Raw genomic sequence first — 17555 nt, 5'->3', positions numbered from 1 at the left:
TTAACCAACTGAGCCACCCAGGTGCCCTGAATCTTAACCTCCTTAAGCAAAAGGTCGATCCTTTCCCCTAAAATTAAAGCAGGGTAGTATGTAGAAAACTTCACAAAGTGGCAAGCTGTAGTTGATGCGAGGAAATTCATAGTTGATGCCAGAAAACTCATATATCATACATTCCCCCTTGCAAAACAAGATACTACGACCTGTGACTCTCAACCCTGAGAAAGCTCAAGAGTTCTTGAAAAAAACTTAGAGAGTAACCAGAATTGAAAAATAATTTGGAATTACAGGAGATATATAAGGTATCAACAGTGGTTTGCCAAAGGAGAAGAGGAAAAAAACTCTTTTAAACAAGAATGTAAAAGAATTTAGACATTTAAACAAGATTATTAGGGGATACTCTGGAATCTAAACATCTCTTTAGGGAGAATGTGTATAAAAACAAACGCCAGTGCCTGGCACATTCTTTTTCCGTCCCTCTTTCTTTTTACCTAGTTGAAAAAGTGATTTTATAAAAGGACCTTACAATGAGTTACCTTTTGTAGAGACTTAACACGATACATACCGTTGCAACACTTACCAAAAAGATTAAGGTCACATTTGGTTGTTAAAAGGGGGCCTACGTTCTTTCTTCACATACAGGGCACTGAATATTTTTAACAGCATTTCCCTCGAAGAATGAAGGGACATGAATAAAGGAAGTAGTGACAATTGTTTGCATTTTCCAAGAGGAGGGAATGGGACTCCGAAGGGCATGCGAGGTCCTAAGAGCGAGCCAAAGTCGAGGAGGGAGCAATATTTATAGTCCGCTGACTTCAGCTGGCCCAGGGTACCGCCGCCGCTCCTCTTCTGCTACAGTTCACGGGATCGCAGGTCACAGGGCCCCGGGCAGCCGGGGCTCGGAGCTGCGGGGTCGACGCGGAGATGCCTCTTCGCCCGGCCGCCCCCTCGGAGCCCGGCCACCTGCGCCTGCCTGCCTAGGCCTCGGCACACTGGCGGAGAGCCGGGACCGAGAAGCCGGGGCGAGCTGGGTGGATAAAGGATGTAGTGTGGCTACATTTTCCTTTCTTAGCCCCCACGACCAGTACCACGACCCGGCAATTCCCCGCCGTGGCGTGTGAGTGCTTGGCGCCCACGTGGAGCAACAGACTGTGTCGGAGGCGGGGGGGGGGGGGTCCCCGCGAAGGGACCCGGAAGGGCCCGGCCCTCGTCAGCGGTGTCCGCGCTCCTCTACCGCCTTCTTTCGTGTGCGTCTCGCGCACGGCGTCGGTGGGACGCGGCTCCCGAAGACCAGCCGGCCCTGCCACGGCGGCGGGAGGGCTGCTTGGTGGGGAGGGGCCGGTGGGGCCGAGCGGAGGAGAAGTCCCCCCACCGCAGCCCGGCGCCCCCTTGTCGGCTGCGGGCCCTCTTCCCCGGCAGCGGGGCGCCGGGCCTCGCGGACCCTTCGGGCCATTCCGCCCCGCGCTCGGCTCCTTTCGCGTCCGGGGCGGGGCGGGGCAGGGCGGGAGCCTTCCCAGTGCGCGCGCGCGGCGCCGAGTCCCGCGGAGACCCGCCCCTCCCCCCAGGCCCCCGCGCCCGCACCGCCCCCCACCCACCCTCCTGCGAGTGTCGGCGGCGGCGGCGGCAGCGGCGGCTGCCGAGATTGGAATCCGCCTGCTGGCGCTCGGAGAAGGAGGAGGGAGGAGGGCGGGGAGAACGGGCAGGAAGGCTCGGGCTCCGGCGCGTACGTCCGCGCGAGACGAGGATCGCACGGCCGCTCGAGGGGCGACCGGGCCGGGGCCGCTGCACGCCGAGGGCGGAGGCCGAGCCGGGCCCCCGCCGCGCCCCGGCGGCTCGCCGCGCCCACCCCGCTCCGCGCCGAGGGCTGGATGATGAGTTCCCCGGGGTCCGGGTGAGTTGGCTCGTCCGAGAGTGCGTGTGTGCACCGGGAGAGGCCGGCGGCTGCGGGGAGGCCGGCGCGAGCTCCGGGAGAAGTTTCGGGGGGAGCGGGACGCGCGCGGGAGGCCCGAGCCGGGGGCGGCCCGGTCCGGCGGTCTCGCGGGGTCCCCGACGCCTCGGCTCTGTCAGGCCGCGGCCCGTTGGGCCCCGCTGTCCGGCGCCCCCACCCCGGGCCCGACCCCGGCCCCCCAGGCTCCCCGACGTCGGCTCCTTGCAGCCCCCCGCGGCGGCCCCGCCGCCCGTCCCTCTTTTGTTCCCCACCCCCGGGTTTCAGGCCGAGTTTGGGGAGGCGGTGTGGGCGAAAGCCGCCTCCAAGGACGCTTTTTGAATCCTTAAATGGGAAAGGCGCTCACCTCTCTAGCCCAGGAGCTGCGAGGTTGCTCTTCGCGATCTGTCTCTCTACGCTGCTGCGAAGGAGGAAAAAAAAAATGTGTTTCGTGGGGTGGTAGAGCCAAGGGGAGTTGCAAGCCCTCCCTCAGAACTTGCCCGCGGGAAGGTGCCCCGTTTCCCGGAGGTTCACCTGTTGTCCTGCGCGGCCTCCGCTGCCATGTCTGTTGTGATTCTGCACTTCAGTCTCTGAAAACTTTCTGCCCGGAGTGAATGTTCCCCTTCCTCCCCCCCCCCCCTTCTTTCCAGTCTCCTAGTGGAAAGATTTGGCAAGAAAAAAAAAAATAGCTTGAGTCAGGAAAGAAAAATAATGTGCTGTGTGTTAGGGTCTGGCGTTTTGTGACTTCTATACTCTTTTATGCTCTCGGATGTTTTAATTTGGTTATAGCGCTGCAGTTTTTCTCTTTCAAACGGTTAGCAAACCCTGAGTACACAGTGTGAACTTGGCCCATTCACCTGTGTGACGTCATTTAATCCTTGTGATAACCCTGGTTATGGTGTTCATTTTTTAGGCGAAGAAACCGAGAGGTTTTAGGCAAAGAGGTTAAGTAACTTATCCTCTTTGAACCCTGTATTTTCTCTGCTCTTGAGGAACTGTCAAAGTGAGGTGTACTACGGGTTTGAAAACAGCAAAACCTCTTTTTGCAGACAGTTCTACGTTTAGGAGCATTTTCAATTACTCATACTTGAAACGATCGCTGTTTTGTTGCTTGAGTTGAAAACAACTCCTTTATTGTATTTACTTATAAGAGGAGTTCACTTCTGAATTAAAGCTCTGAATTAAAATGTAACTTTAATGCTTATCACTGTTTTCGTTTTCAGTTGTTGAAATGAAAAGTGTGTGGGGGCCAGAATTATTTAAATATTTAAACTTAAAGCCAGAATACGAGCAGTTCTGAGCTAGAAAGGGGTTGAATTTACAGAAGGGCGATTGAAATTTACAAGACACTTTTCATTGAACCAGTATTCCGCTCACGTTGTTGAGTTCCCCACCCGCTTCACATTATTCCTGGAACTCATTTCAAACTTTTTTCCTGCTTGCTTCACTTCTTCACACCCTTTACTGAAAAGCTTGAGGCATTCAGTGGAGCTCCTGCCAGAACGTACTGGGTTACGTCTATCATCTGCTTTCTTTCCTTCCATTTCAGTGGAATGTTTTTTGTTCTTCCTACTAGTTAACACCTTGTTTCATTTTTCTTCTCTCTCCTACTTAATGGAGTAGGAGTTACTCCCTTTTGTCTTAGAGCTGTTAGAAGTGCAGATGTGCTAAAAGATTTTTTTCAGTTTACAGAAACCTTCCCTTGGGCGTGCCATTCCCTCAAGCTGTCATGTTGCTGCTTTTCCTTTTCAAATCATATAAGTACTAAAAAAAAAAAGGTTGTCTCCTTGTAAAAGTAATACATGTTCATTAAAGAAAAATCGTAAAATAGAACAAAATTGAACTAAAATTAAAATTCAGTCCTTTATAATTCATCTCTGGAGATTGCCAAGAGTAGTTTACTTTTCCTGTATTTACTTCCTGGCTGGCCATTCAGTTAACTGTTTGTTACCTGGATTTCACCCTCACAAGGTTCACCTATAAACTAAATAACACATTTATTATTAATGTGTTCTAAATTAACTCCTTGAGTGTTCTGTAATATTTAACATCTACTTCTTATTTTTGAGATACCTTTCCTTGGCTTTTGTTCATTTATCCATTGTATTCAACGAATACTTTATACTGCAGGGCAATAGGGTGCAACAACAGACAATGCCCTTGCCTTCATGGAGTGTCAAGTCTATTGGAGGAGACAGAGATTGAAGAGTGAATTCTTTAAGTAACCGTAATTGTGATTATAACTAAAGTGCACAGTATTAGAAGACCCGACCGGGTGCTGGGAGAGTGCAGGAAGGCTTTGAAGGCTTTGTAACTCAGGATGGTTCTGAAGGCTGAGTAGGAATTAACTAGATGGACAGAGGGCTTCTATGACATACTGACTTCCTCCTTGCCCCTTTCTTTTCTCCTTGCTTAATGTGTTCTCCAGGTTTCACGTGTCAGCTCATTTTTCTCTATGTCACTAGTCCTTTGGCATTATTACTGTTCCAACACTTCTGTCCGAATACTTCTCAGACTTCTTTATTTCTCCTCTGTGCTTGAATCCTTGTTTTTTTCCCAGTTGCTTTTATGCATACCTCTACATGGTTGTTCTAGTTCAAACTAAATTCCTTCCTTACCAAACTTGTTTCCCTGGCGTTCCTTATTTCTGTTGATGTCCTACCAAATCCAAACCTTTCCCAGTTCTGTCACATCATATCTGTAGCCAACGTCTGTTGTTTCTGCTTTTCATGGTATTGTCCCTCTTTATTCCTGTTGACTCTGGTACAATTCTTTATGCATGGTGGCACAAACGTTATAATAGACCAGTAGTGAATTGGGCAGCTTTCCTTTTCCTCTTTTCAGGAGTGGTTTAGACGGGAATGATCTTTCTTGAGAGTTTGGCAGACCTCACCTTTAACACACCATTCAGGCTTAGATTTTTTCCTTTCCTTCTTTTTTTTTTTTTTTCTATAGAGGACTTTGAATACCATTTCAGTTTATTTAATAACTGTTGGTCTGTATATTATTTGTGTGAATTTTAGTGTTTAATATTTTCTCCAGAAATTTATTGAGTTTTCAAATCTACTGTTACTTGGTTTCCACACAACTTTTTCTTAAAAAAAATTTTTTTTTAATGTTTATTCATTTTAGAGAGACAGAGCGCAAGTAGGGCGGGGCAGGGAGAGAGGAACACACAGATTCTGGAAGCAGGCTCCTGGCTCTGAGCTGTCAGCACAGAGCCCGACATGGGGCTCGAACTCATGAACCGTGAGATCATGACCTGAGCTGAAGTCGGATGCTTAACCGACTGAGCCACCCAGGGGCCCCTAAATTTCTTTGATTCAATATATATTTGTATGCAATATTATATATTGTGTGTATATTTATATATTTGATAACTTTCCTTTTTCCTTTTCTTCTTTCTTTCTTTCTTTCTTTCTTTCTTTCTTTCTTCTTTCCTTCTTCCTTCCTTTCTTTCCTTTCCCATTTTTAGTGTATGTGCTACTGAAGCGAGCACTCTTTACTTTCTTTCCTTTCTTATCAGGTTCCATCCCACTTGGGCTAATGCTGTGCTCTTCTTCACTTCCACCACTCTATGGGTTATCTTATGCAGTTTTGCTGAAGTTAATCTTGAAGCCCAGTTTGTGTCACTTCTCTGCTCAGAAGTTTCCAAAGTCTTCTATTAAATGAAGTCCTTTCATGAGGATTTACCTAGATTTTCCTAATTCTTAATTCCCATTATTTTTGCTCCCTGCACATGCGCTTTTCCCCCTTTCTGAAATCTTTCCCATTTTCTTCTGGGTGGAATCCCTTCTGAAGGAATGTATTTTTTTTTTTAATTTTTAATATATTTTTTAGTGTTTATTTTTGAGAGAGAGAGTGCGCACAGGAGCAGGGGAAGGGCAGAGAGAGAGAGAGAGAGAGAGACCCAGAATCCAAAACAGGCTCCAGGCTCTGAGCTATCAGCACAGAGCCCAACACAGACCTGAGTCCAAGTCAGATGGTTAACTGATTGAGACACTCAGATGTCCCTGAAGGAAGGGATTTTTTTAAAGGCAAATTTTTAATCTAATATTTCTTATTGCCCTTACTGATTTGTCTTTTTCTTTTCAAAAAATTATTTATTTATTATGGGAGGGGGGCAGAGAGAGAGAGAGAGAGAGAGAGAGATCGCAGGCAGGCTCCACACTCACAGTGCAGGCTCCACGCAGGGTTCGAACTCACAAACCATGAGGTCTTGACCTGAGCCCAAGTCAAGAGTCGGGTGCTTAACTGACTGAGCCACCCAGGCACCCCTGTTGATTTGTCTTTTAAAAAAGTCAATTTTTATAGGGGCGCCTGGCTGGCTCAGTCAGTGTAGCATGTGGCTCTTGATCTAGAGGTTGTGAAGTTGAGCCTCATGTTGGATGTAGAGTTTACTTAAAACTAAAATCTCTAAAAAAAATCAACTTTATTGAAGTGTCATTTATATACAGTGAATTGCACGTTAAGTTTGCAGTTCCATGAGTCATTTGGTCTTTTATAGAGATTTGTATACAAATATCAGTTCTGCTACTAAACTGCTGACTGGGTGTGTAACTGACTTTGTTGCATATTAAAATGAATAAATGGAGGAGAAAGGCGTCTCATTTTCAGATTTTGGGAGCAAAGAGCCACGGAGAGAAAAGAAAATGGGTTTCCTCTCAGGCTAAAGTTTGAACCAGAAAGTCTTTCCTTCTTTCCTCCTCCACCTTTTATTACTGTTTATTTTTTAAAATACCTTTTTAATATCTCAGGTCCAAATGACCAGATCAGTCCAACACTTAGGAGATTAAATGCTGAGTTGTACTGAATTAGATCACTTATAAGAAGCACCATGCTTTTTTGAGCTGTTCATAAAGAAAATATGCTTCTAGTTAATTTTAAGATGCCATTGATTATAAGATCTCCCTAATTTCAGAGGTGCTGAAATATGAAAAATATGTGTCTTAGAATCGAATAAGGTTTTGCTCCGTTAACCAAAGCTCCCATTCCTTTAGTGTGGCAGAATTTAAGCCAAGCTTATGTGGGAGAGACTTAGAGCTCTGTTGTTACTATGAAAAGTTTTCTTTAAAAAGAGGATGTTTGTTAAAAGCTTTTTAACGAGTAAAGCATTTCAGGCAGTATAGAGAAATATAAAAAGAGGGTGTTAGTTAAAACCTTTTTGGGGTGCCTGGGTGACTCAGTCGGTTAACGTCTGACTTCAGCTCAGATCATGATCTCACGGTTTGTGGGTTCGAGCCCTGCGTTGGGCTCTGTGCTGACAGCTAGCTCAGAGCCTGGAGCCTGCTTCAGATTCTGTATCTCCCTCTCTCTCTGACCCTCCCCTGCTCATGCTGCCTCTCTCTGTCTCAGAAATAAATAAAACATTTTAAAAAAAACAACACCTTTTTAACGAGTAAAGCATTTCAGGCAGTATAGAGAAATATTTATTTCTCCATATGCCAGTCTGATTGTGAAGCACATTTGATAGTTAATATTCTAAAGGATGTCAGTTTTTAAAAGATAGAAACAAAATGATATGTCTGGAGAGCCCCAGTAGTGTTGTGGTTTTTGAAAACAGCACTAGGTTAGAGTAGGGCTTTAGATCACATCTTGGTGGGCCCACTAGATTCCCAAGCCAAGTTCATATGGACACTGACTAGATAAGGAAATTATTCTTGAGTATCTTTTATTAGAAACAGGTGAATTGAGCTACTCTGGTGCCATGAATGTTCTTTTTTTTCTGATGAACTTTTTTTATGGTGTACCTTTGTTACACCACTAATAATGTGTGCAGCAATGGAGCTTGGCTATTGCTCTAGTCTTAAGGAGGATGGGAGTATATCAGATGTAGGGATGAAATACTCTGATTTGCAATTTGGGGCGAGGAGTTATATAATGGGGAATCATTTTGAAGAAAGGAAGACACAGGACACTGACACTTGTAGGGACACTGAAACCTGTTCCATCTTGGCCCAGACTAGGATGGTGGCAGATAATTTGGGTCTAGAATGGCCAGGACTTGGCAGTTAGCTATGGATGAGAGAAAGAATGGGATTGGCAAGAACAGCTTGTGGGTTTCTAACTCGGAAACCAGATAGGGTAAACGTGTGTTGGTCGAGATGAAAAACGAGACCAGGTTTGTGGAGGACAGTAGTTTAGTTTCGATAATATGGAGTTCTGAAATACCAAGTAGAGGTTTCTGCTTAGCAGGTGCATGCACGGGGCTGGACTTTGACGGCGGTTTGGACTGCAGGTAGATATTTGGGAGTGATTGCCATGTAGGTTGTAAATTCTATCAATGGGAATTGGGTGGCTCTTTCAGGTGACTTTTGCTTGGAGTGACAAACTCAACTCTTACCTTATGGGGGAAAAGGGGTCATTACCCTCCCTCCTCCCCTTCATGTTTTTATTTTTTATTTATTTTTTTAAATGTTTTATTTATTTCTAGGAGAGAGAGAGAGAGATAGCGTGAGCAGGGGAGGGTCAGAGAGAGAGGGTGTCACAGACTGAAACAGGCTCCAGGTTCTGAGCTGGCAGTCAGCACAGAGCCCGATGCGGGGCTCGAACCCACGAACCGCGAGATCATGGCCTAAGCGAAAGTCGGACGCTTAACCGACTAAGCCACCCAGGCGCCCCATCCCCTTCATGTTTTTAAAAAGACTAGAAGTACTCCTGTTTGGATCGAAGTGCTCAGATGATAACATCGGGGGTCTGACTTCTCTGCTCTCCACTCTTGGGGCTTCATTTTCAGGCAGATCCTTTTCATTTGGCAGAGGACGGCCAGTGGCAACTCTAGGCTTATGTGGCCCTTATGGATTCAAGATCTAAAAAGGGCACCTCTTTCTCCGGTGCATATATCCTGTCTCAAGGAGAGATTCTTATTGGCACCATCTGGAGTCTGGGATGCGGTCACCGGCCAAGCCTGGCTTACATGCCCCTGGAGCAGTCCGAGAGCCAGCTAAACACCGGCACTGATAGCCTTCCTGGAACCATGAGAGAGAGTTGGGAAAGTGGTTGTTCCCCCAAAGAAAGGATGGCTTTGGGCACATAACACAAATCCACTGTGTTTTGGTTCTTAATGTTTTTTAAGATCTTTTTTTTTTTTTTTAGTATCTGAAGAAAAATACACAAAGAAAACAATTTTGTGTATAATTTCATGTTTATGTTATGGATTTGATATCAGGAACTCCTGCTGTACACAGTGAAGAGCCTAGAACAGCTCTGGGCAACACCAATTTAAGACCTAAGTAGAGAAGATAGATGTTAAATAATTTCACAAATAATTGTCTACTTGTATTGATATTAAGATCTACAGAAGGGAAGTATAGGAGCTCATAAGTGTGTAATAAAGGAACGGGGCTATTTAGGGTACAGGTACGTGGGAAGGCTTTCCTGAGAAAATGGTCTGTAGAGTGAGGCTGTAGATCAGAAAGCAGAGGGGAAATGTTTCTGGAAGTATTCGGTAGTGTTTAAAGCAGACATGTTTTGTTTTTTAAAAGTTATGAAGGGAGGGGCACCTAGTGGCTCAGTCGTCAGCTCAGGTCATGATCTCACAGATTGTGAGTTTGAGACCCTTATCGGGTTCTCTCCTGTCAGCATAGAGCCTGCTTCAGATCCTCTGTCCCCCTCTCTCTCTGCCTTTCTCCCTCTTGTGCTCTTACTCTTTCTCTCAAAAATAAACAAACATTTAAAAAAAGGATTAAGAAAAAGTTCTGAAAGGAATGCATCTAATGCATTGAGAAATATGAAAAATTGAAAGCATCAGCAGAACACTTAAGTTTTGGCTTCCGAGTTTTTCTTTTTTTAATTTTTTAAATGTTTATTTTTGAGATAGAGATAGACACAACATGAGCAGGGGAAGGGTAGAGAGAGAGAGGGAGACAGAGAATCCAAAGCAGGCTGCAGCCTCTGAACTGTCAGCACAGAGCCAGATGCGGGGCTTGAACTCACGAACTGCACGATCATGACCTGAGCTGAAGTCAGATGCTCAACTGACTGAGCCACCCAGGTGCCCATGAGTTTTTATAAACTAATATCTAGTACTGGTTTTATCACTAAGCTGTGCAATCTTAAATACTACACTCAACCTTTCCGAATCTCTGTTTTCTTATCTTAAAAAGTGAAGGGGACTTGGCGAAACCTAAGATCATTTTCTACTTAAAAAAAAAAAAAGAAAATTCCATGGCTTTAATGCAGAGCAGTTAGTTGCCGAAATTGCAGGTCATGTAATGCTTTTGGTCATGATGACATCTCTGGGTTTCTGACTCTGGGCTGCAGTGGCCCTCTTCCTGCCTTGGCAGTCCTCGTGACAGCGAATGTAGTGGCTTGTGGCCAGTGGTGTTCTTTATGCCCTGCTTTCTTATCTCATTTCTCAAGGGTTAATTTTTTTTCTTTAGCCTTTAGGTAGATTATCTGAAGTGTTAGAAGCTCGCAATTTTGAAGTTGAGAAATCGGGAGGAGACTTGTGTGGTTGGGATACCATTTTATGTAAGTTAAAATTTGGAGGTAGGCTTCCTACTACAATTACGATTTCTTGTAATGTAGTCCTTAAGATCGCGAGTGTCTGAAATTTGCATTTAATTAAGAATATTTTAGATTTCTAGCTGAAAGGAGCTCTTGATAGGGAATGTTAAAGTAAAGCCATTAAACTTTGGTAAAGTTCTTAACACTTAACGTATTTTTCAAAAAATTGTTTAAAAGTGCCACCAAATAAAAATGTTTCAACAGTAGCTATTCAGAAGCATCTTAAATCAACAAAATGTAGTTGCTTGATGACAGATACTTTTTTACATCTCCGTTTCCGTAATCTTTCACATAATAAAAATGTTGGAAAAAAAAACTGCATGTTGAATTTATGTACAATCTGTGTAAAGAAAAAGAAGTTGCTCTTCCTGAAATAGTGCTTTAGTCATCATTCCTACTCCATAAATATTTTCCACTGGTTTCTTATTTGCTTACAATATAAAATTCAAATTATTTCAGACCAGCCTTTTGCTCTGGTCTTGTCTGCCTTTTTGCCTTATTCAGTTTATACTACTATTTTATTAGCTTAAGTCACTGAAATATCCAGTTCTGAGTTTCCGTTTAGAATCCTTAGACCTCTGCTGTCCACTCCAGGAGCCAGTACCACATGTGGCTGTTGAACATTTGAAATGTGGCTGGGCTGAGTTACGCACCACATTTTGAAGATAGTACAAAAAAGGAATGTACAGTATCTCCTTATACTTTTAAAATACTGATTACATATTGAAATGTACTGTTTTGAATATGTTGGGTTAAGTAATAGTAAAATTAACTTTCAAAGAAAAAGGATCAGACTGCCTCTTTTGAAATATGGCTAGTAAAAGACTTAAAATTATACATTAAGTTGGACAGTGCTGCCTTCGACTCTCCCTCCCCATATGCTTATCAAAGTGCTTCAACACCCAGTCTCCTCTGTGAAGCCATCCTCAGTGGTCGACACTTAAGAGAGCTCTTCTGTCATTTAAAATTTTTCTTTAATGTTTCTTTATTTTTGAGACCGTGAGCAGGAGAGGGGCAGAGAGAGAGAGAGGGAGACACCGAATCTGAAACAGGCTTCAGGCTCTGAGCTGTCAGCACAGAACCTGACGCAGAGCTTGAACTCACCAACCTTGAGATCGTGACCTGAGCCAGAGTTGGATGCTCAACCGACTGAGCCACCCAGGCGCCCTTTCTGTGTCATTATTTGAAGGCAGTATTTTGGTGTTTCGTGTACCATCTATTAATATATTAGATTTCTTTACTACAGGCCTTCTCAGCTTTTAGTCTAGTAAAACTCCAGTGTATTTTCCCTAACTGTATTGCCATAGAACCTTCCTTTGTTTCTTCTGTTTACAGAAGTTACATGTATTTGATTGAAACTTCAGGCCTGAAGTGAGGCTTCTGTAATCCTGCCCCCACATCCCCCATGGATTACACTGTTAAGAGTATAGAGCTAAATGTAATCTTTCTTTTCCACTGTCTTCGTTTCTTTTTTTCTCTCTACGTTTCCAAAAAATGAGTGATACTATGCATCCTTTTCTTTAACTTTGCCTTCACTGAATATATAGGGGAACTCTTTTTATGTCATTAGGTGTTGATTTACTCATTCTTTTTAGTAGCCAGGTAATAGTCCCTTTTATGAATATACCTTTCATTTTATTTAGCAATCCCTTATTGATGACTAGATTATTTCCAGTTTGTTGTGAGGTATTTTTCTTGTTTCTTTTCCTTTTCTTCCTTTTCCTTTTCTTCCTTTCTTCCTTTTCTTTCTTTCTTCCTTTTCTTTCTTTCTTTCCTTCTTTCTTTCTTTCTTTCTTTCTTCCTTTTCTTTCTTTCTTTCTTTCTTTCTTTCTTTCTTTCTTTCTCTTTCTTTCTTTCCTTCCTTCCTTCCTTCCTTCCTTCCTTCCTTCCTTCCTTCCTTCCTTCCTTCTTTCCTTCTTCATTGTAAACAATGCTGTGGTGCTTGTACATATCCTCCGAGACTATTTTTATTTTATAGGATGAATTCTTAGACATGTGTTTACTGTAAGAGAAGCCACGCATAACCGCTCTAGTGCCAAACTGCTTTGCAAAATCTTTGTAAGAATTCACATTCCAACCAACAGTGTTTGAGTGTATTTCACCTCACCAACACATCATACTATCAGTCTGTTTTAATCTTTGCCAGGCTACCAGCTGAAAAAACAGTATTATAGTATTAATTTGTATTTCTTTGACTGTGGTTGTGTAGTTTTATAGGTTCGTTGGTTCTTTGCATTTATCTCTCCTTAATTTTTCTAATCTTTTTTCTTACTTTGCAGAAACTCTTTTTGAGGTATGGGTATTAACTCTTCCCTTGGCATAGTGCATTTCTTTTGTCATTTGTTTTTTTTATTTTTGTTCATTATATATAAAAAGTCCTTTGCTGTTGTAAGAGTATTTAGAAACGAAAAATAAAAAGTTTAGTTGTCTCATCATACTCCCAATTTATTTTATAAGCTCCTTGGTGACTGACTTTTGTCCTAAAATATTTTGTTTTGCCATCAGTACTAATTTAGTGCCTTGTACACAGCAAGTGTTCAGGTATATTTGTATGTGTCAATAGTGAAGGCGTCCAGAATACATCACTGTGGCATAAAACTTATTTTGTGCTTTAAGGTATTTGAAAATAGGCTTTTTCTGGGAACTTCCTCATCTGCCTAAAAGCAGAGCCTCACAGAAGAACTCAGTAGTCACAAAGCTGCTCCCCAGAGTTTCAAAACCAGAGAAGATGGGCTTTTATCACTAGAGAGAAGAGAGAAAAAATGGCACCACATCTAAACTGACATTGTCACATATCATATATATCCATTTTCCTAAGGGCCTATTTATCTTTCTTTAAAGTCATTTATTTTCCTTTAAGTGCCCTCCTCCCCTCTCCTTCCTGTGAGAACACTGGAGCCCCAAATTCTAACTGCCTATTTTAGTCACACTGTTATGTACATGGCTGTGGGTGAATAAAAATCCCTCTTTTTTCTCGCTAATCTATCTTTTGTCAGTGTAATTTGCAGCCCCCAAATACAGAACCTAAGAGGGTAGATGAAAATGTTTTCTCCTTGGCAATGACCACGTTGTTTCTGGCTGCTGGGGTAAGGGATAATAAGCAAGTAAAGTTTCACTGTCTAAAAACAAAGTATTTTAAATATAAAGAGCATATGTCAAATTTCTTTTAAGCTGCGTTTCTCAAAATGTATTCTTCAAAACTAAAAAATTTGTTAAATGAAGTAGAATATACAGTTAAAAAGACATCCCCCTCTTCCTGGATATATTCCTACAATTATGCTATTTCTTAATCAGGTGGCATAATTACTCTAATTGTGTTGACTAAGCCTTTGTTCTTTCTAAAGTTATTCACTGTTTCCTGTTCTTTCTCATCTTATCAATTTGCGTAGAAGATGGTGTGTGACTGGTTCTACTGGTCACATTCAGAAGAAACAACAAAAAAGGTCATTCCGTTAAGGTTAAGTAAGTAAAATAGACAAAGAAGCCGCTAATTTCTTAAACCTGTAAAGGGCTCTTGATATGATTACAGTGACTTTCCGTTGACCTGTATTCCAGATAACTTGAAATGCTTATTAAACCTTGAATTATTTATAGGTTTAGTTATCAATAAATTGTGCTCCATACCTTACTACTCTCTGTTTACTAGGTTCATGACCTTGCACCAAAGTAGTTAATCTAAACTTTATTTCCTTGTACGTAGGATGAGGGTAATAATCATTTTCTCAGTCACTGTGAAAACCGAATGAGTGAGTGCAGCTAACCACTGAACACTATTTTTGCCACATAGTAACGCTTAATAAATGTCAGTGAAGATGAATATTTGTGTGAGAGAGTATTTCTGTGGGAGAAGATGAGGTCAGTTGTGTCTTCAAAAGCAATTTGAATGGCTGTATATATAGGGTCCTTGAAGATGAAATCTAATCCTGATGCCTTCTGGAAGTGTTATTTTTTTCACATTATTAACACTTGAATTTGTAAAGTACTTTTGTATACTGGCAGTACTTGGTAAATTGATACTGGGAAGTTTTGTGGCTTTTCCGGTTGTATATGTCAAGAATCTGAGGCTCATGAAAGTTAATTGTCCCACCAAGGTCAGAGAGTTAAGAGTGAGAAAAGTAGACTTTCTAGGAAAGTAGTAGTAAGTAAGTAGACTGACTAGGAAATCAGACTTTCCTAGTTAGCTCAGAATGGGGACTAGGACCTCAGAGTTAGGTATAAGTCAGTGATTCTACATTCTAAAGAAAGCTCAAGCATTAGTGGCCTGAATCCTTTCCAGAGCTTATTAGGGTGTGACAGATCTGTCAGAGAATGGAGGGGAAGAAAATTGTACACAGCAGTCACCTCAGTGGCTAGTTTGCCTAGGTGGGGAGCACTGTACTCTTTATTCCCTTCTTCTTCCCTTGGGGTGGCTTTCTGTAGAAGCTTAGTGTGGGGAGGTCTAAGAGAGAACCGGTCCTGAAGTTAGGAGTGCTAGCAAAAAGTGGAGCAGAGCATCTCATTTCTCTGCAGCTGATTGGTTTCTCTGTGCCTGTTGAGCAAAGGATAAAAAAAAGTGGAGAGAAATCTCAGTGTGGACAGAGGGTAGCAGTAGAAGAGCCTGTATTTGTTGCGAATTTCTGTTTAAGTGGGTAAAGCAGAACGTAACCAGACTTTAGCCATCTTGACAGGGCTGGCTCTGCTGGAGAGGGGAGCAAAAGTAGGAAAGGTTGAGCTAAAGCAGGTCTTTGGGTAGGGAAATGTGCAGGTGGGTTAGAGCCCCTCACCCCTCGGTCACCAAAGAGCTCCAGCCTGTCCCCAGAGGAAAGGCCATCATTTGGCTTTTAGTCTGTGGTAGCCGGGGTAGGGGCAGCCACCCCAGAGGACTGCAGAAGTGCTCAGATGCTGAGACCATTTCTTCCATTCTCCCTCATCCCCCTCTACGCCCAAACCAGGTCAGACCACACCCCTTCCCAAGTTGAACTTTTCATGGACCATGGTCAAGCCTGAGTTTGGAGGGGAAAGAGATGATTGCAAGACTGAAGATTCAAGTTTTAAACAGCAGTCAACAGGGCTGGACATTTTTATAACTGAAAACTACTGGAAAGCTGTAGGAATTGTTCCAGATGTCATTAAGGGGGGTAGTGTGGGAAAAGGAACTTGGACCAACCATAGTTGGTGGTGGAAGCTGGAGAAAAATAAAAAACCTTTTCTCATGTTTGTACCAATTTAAGATCCCTTATTAAAGTCAAAAAAGTATCAGCATAAGTTCCTACTAAAGCCCCTCTGACACCAGCCCCCATTCTTTTTTCTGTACAAAGCTTTTAGAGTTGTACATGATCCTTTGATCATCTTAATGGTTCTGTTTCCAAGTGCATTCCAGTTCTGTGCAGTATAATTTTAACATTAAGCATATTTTACTTAATTCTAACTAGTGCATTTCAAATTTATAAACTGTATATGATAACCTTAATTGAAACATTAAGTACAATGTGGTATTCCTTAGTTTTTATGGAGTTCTAGTATTTTATCAAGCCTCAGAAACGTTAAATAAAATAAAAAGTACTCAGTGAAAAATCATTAGTTTAATAGATTTTATGCAGTATAGGATATTTTGAATTCAGGAAGTTTTAAATTTACTTTCAGCTGCTGTTCATGTAGAAAAGGTGAGTAGGTGTTAATTTAAATACTGTAGAGCAGTAAAGTAAAACATTGAGAGGACCTATACCTGTTTTCCTTACATTCGCCTAGCCCTGCTTAAGTGCTATTCTGTGATATCATGGGGTGGTTATCAGTTCCCTTCTATGCAAGAGGAAAATGAGGCCGCAGAGGTGGCATAACTTGTCAAGTGTCGCACAGCCAGTAAGTGGCAAAGGTAAGGGATCAAACCCCGGTAGTCTGACCCGAAAGACCATGTTCTTAACCACAGAATTATGTTCATTTTCAAGAGTAGGACTATTTTAAGATGAGGATGAGTACTCTACGCGCGCGCTTGCGCACACACGTACGTTTTACTTTATTTTTGCCTGCTTCTGTTGCCTGTTCACATACAGTAGACGGATTTGCCTGTGTTTGCTGGTGCGTTAACTGAGGTACCTGGTAATACATTCTCTCCACTCATGGTCTGCATATACGTATTTGATGGGTTAAATTTGACTTTGGACAGCTAACTCCTACTTCTCTTTTTAATATTAAAATTTATTAGAAACTCTTCATGGGTATCTTTTTGATTGTTTTTTTGTTTGTGTTTTTGCTTCCCTGATGTTTGTTTCGCATCATAGAAAAAACAGGATTCAAAGGCCAGTGGAGCAGTTGCTTTTAAAGCATTTATCCAGAGTGCTTCCCATAAATGGTTTTTAAAAATTAGTGCTGTATGATATATCTCATTGCTGAGATATAGACAAGTTTAATTGTTAGTGGTCACACAGCTAGGCCTTTTTTCACAACTTTACCTTGACTTTTACTCGTAAAGTAGCTAAAACTGGGCAGATTTTTGCACAACATAATTATGTTATTTGTATTGTTTCTTAGAATACATTGAAAACATACCCTGTGAGAGAGCAGGAAGGAAAAAAGATAAAAAATACTGCCACATCAGTGTTTTATGAAAATACAAAGTGAATAAGCCATCTGTGGGGCCGTTTTGAGAGTCAGAGGCTGAGGAATGAAACCTGATTTTTACCCATTAATGATGCTAAGACTGTCCTCTGGAATACTATTAAATTGCTTGTGCTGTTCCACAGAAATTATTTAAACACAATTTGTTAGACACGCAGACATTTAAAAATAATCCCTTTCCTTGCAGGTTTTTGTTCAAAAGCCTTTTTTTGCCTCTTGATTACGTAAGTAATGCTCACTGAACAAATTTAAAACCTAGAGAAGCTCCAAGAAAAAAAGTAAAAATCCCTTGTATTCATATTATGCAAAGAGAACACTGGTAAACATTTTGGTGTTCATGGTGTCAGTTCAAACAAAAAGCTGACTACTTAACGTTTTTCCCATAGCTTAAGGGTTTGAGGAATTTAGGCGAGCAAAACTGGAATTCTCTTCTTGCATGAAATCTGTGTCTGAACCTGAAATCTAAGAAACAAGGTGGCACGGTGTGGGGCTATTGAGATAGAAAGTTTTGGGGGCGTCTGGTGGCTTAGTC

The 17555-nt window shown here is 42.2% G+C and overlaps 1 protein-coding gene across 1 annotated transcript in view; it reads left to right on the top strand.

Annotated features, from left to right (window-relative positions):
- Positions 1-1810: 1810 nt before the first annotated feature.
- Positions 1811-17555, top strand: part of BMPR1A (bone morphogenetic protein receptor type 1A) — a 131798-nt gene continuing 116053 nt past the window's right edge. The window contains exon 1 of the mRNA XM_039233706.1: positions 1811-1888. The gene's annotated coding sequence lies outside the window, so the exon portion shown is untranslated. The remainder of the gene's footprint in view (positions 1889-17555) is intronic.

Source organism: Hyaena hyaena, unplaced genomic scaffold (assembly GCF_003009895.1).
Source record: "Hyaena hyaena isolate Hyena2069 unplaced genomic scaffold, ASM300989v1 scaffold_78, whole genome shotgun sequence".
Taxonomy (NCBI): domain Eukaryota; kingdom Metazoa; phylum Chordata; class Mammalia; order Carnivora; family Hyaenidae; genus Hyaena; species Hyaena hyaena.
This window is presented reverse-complemented; position numbering and strand designations above follow the sequence as displayed.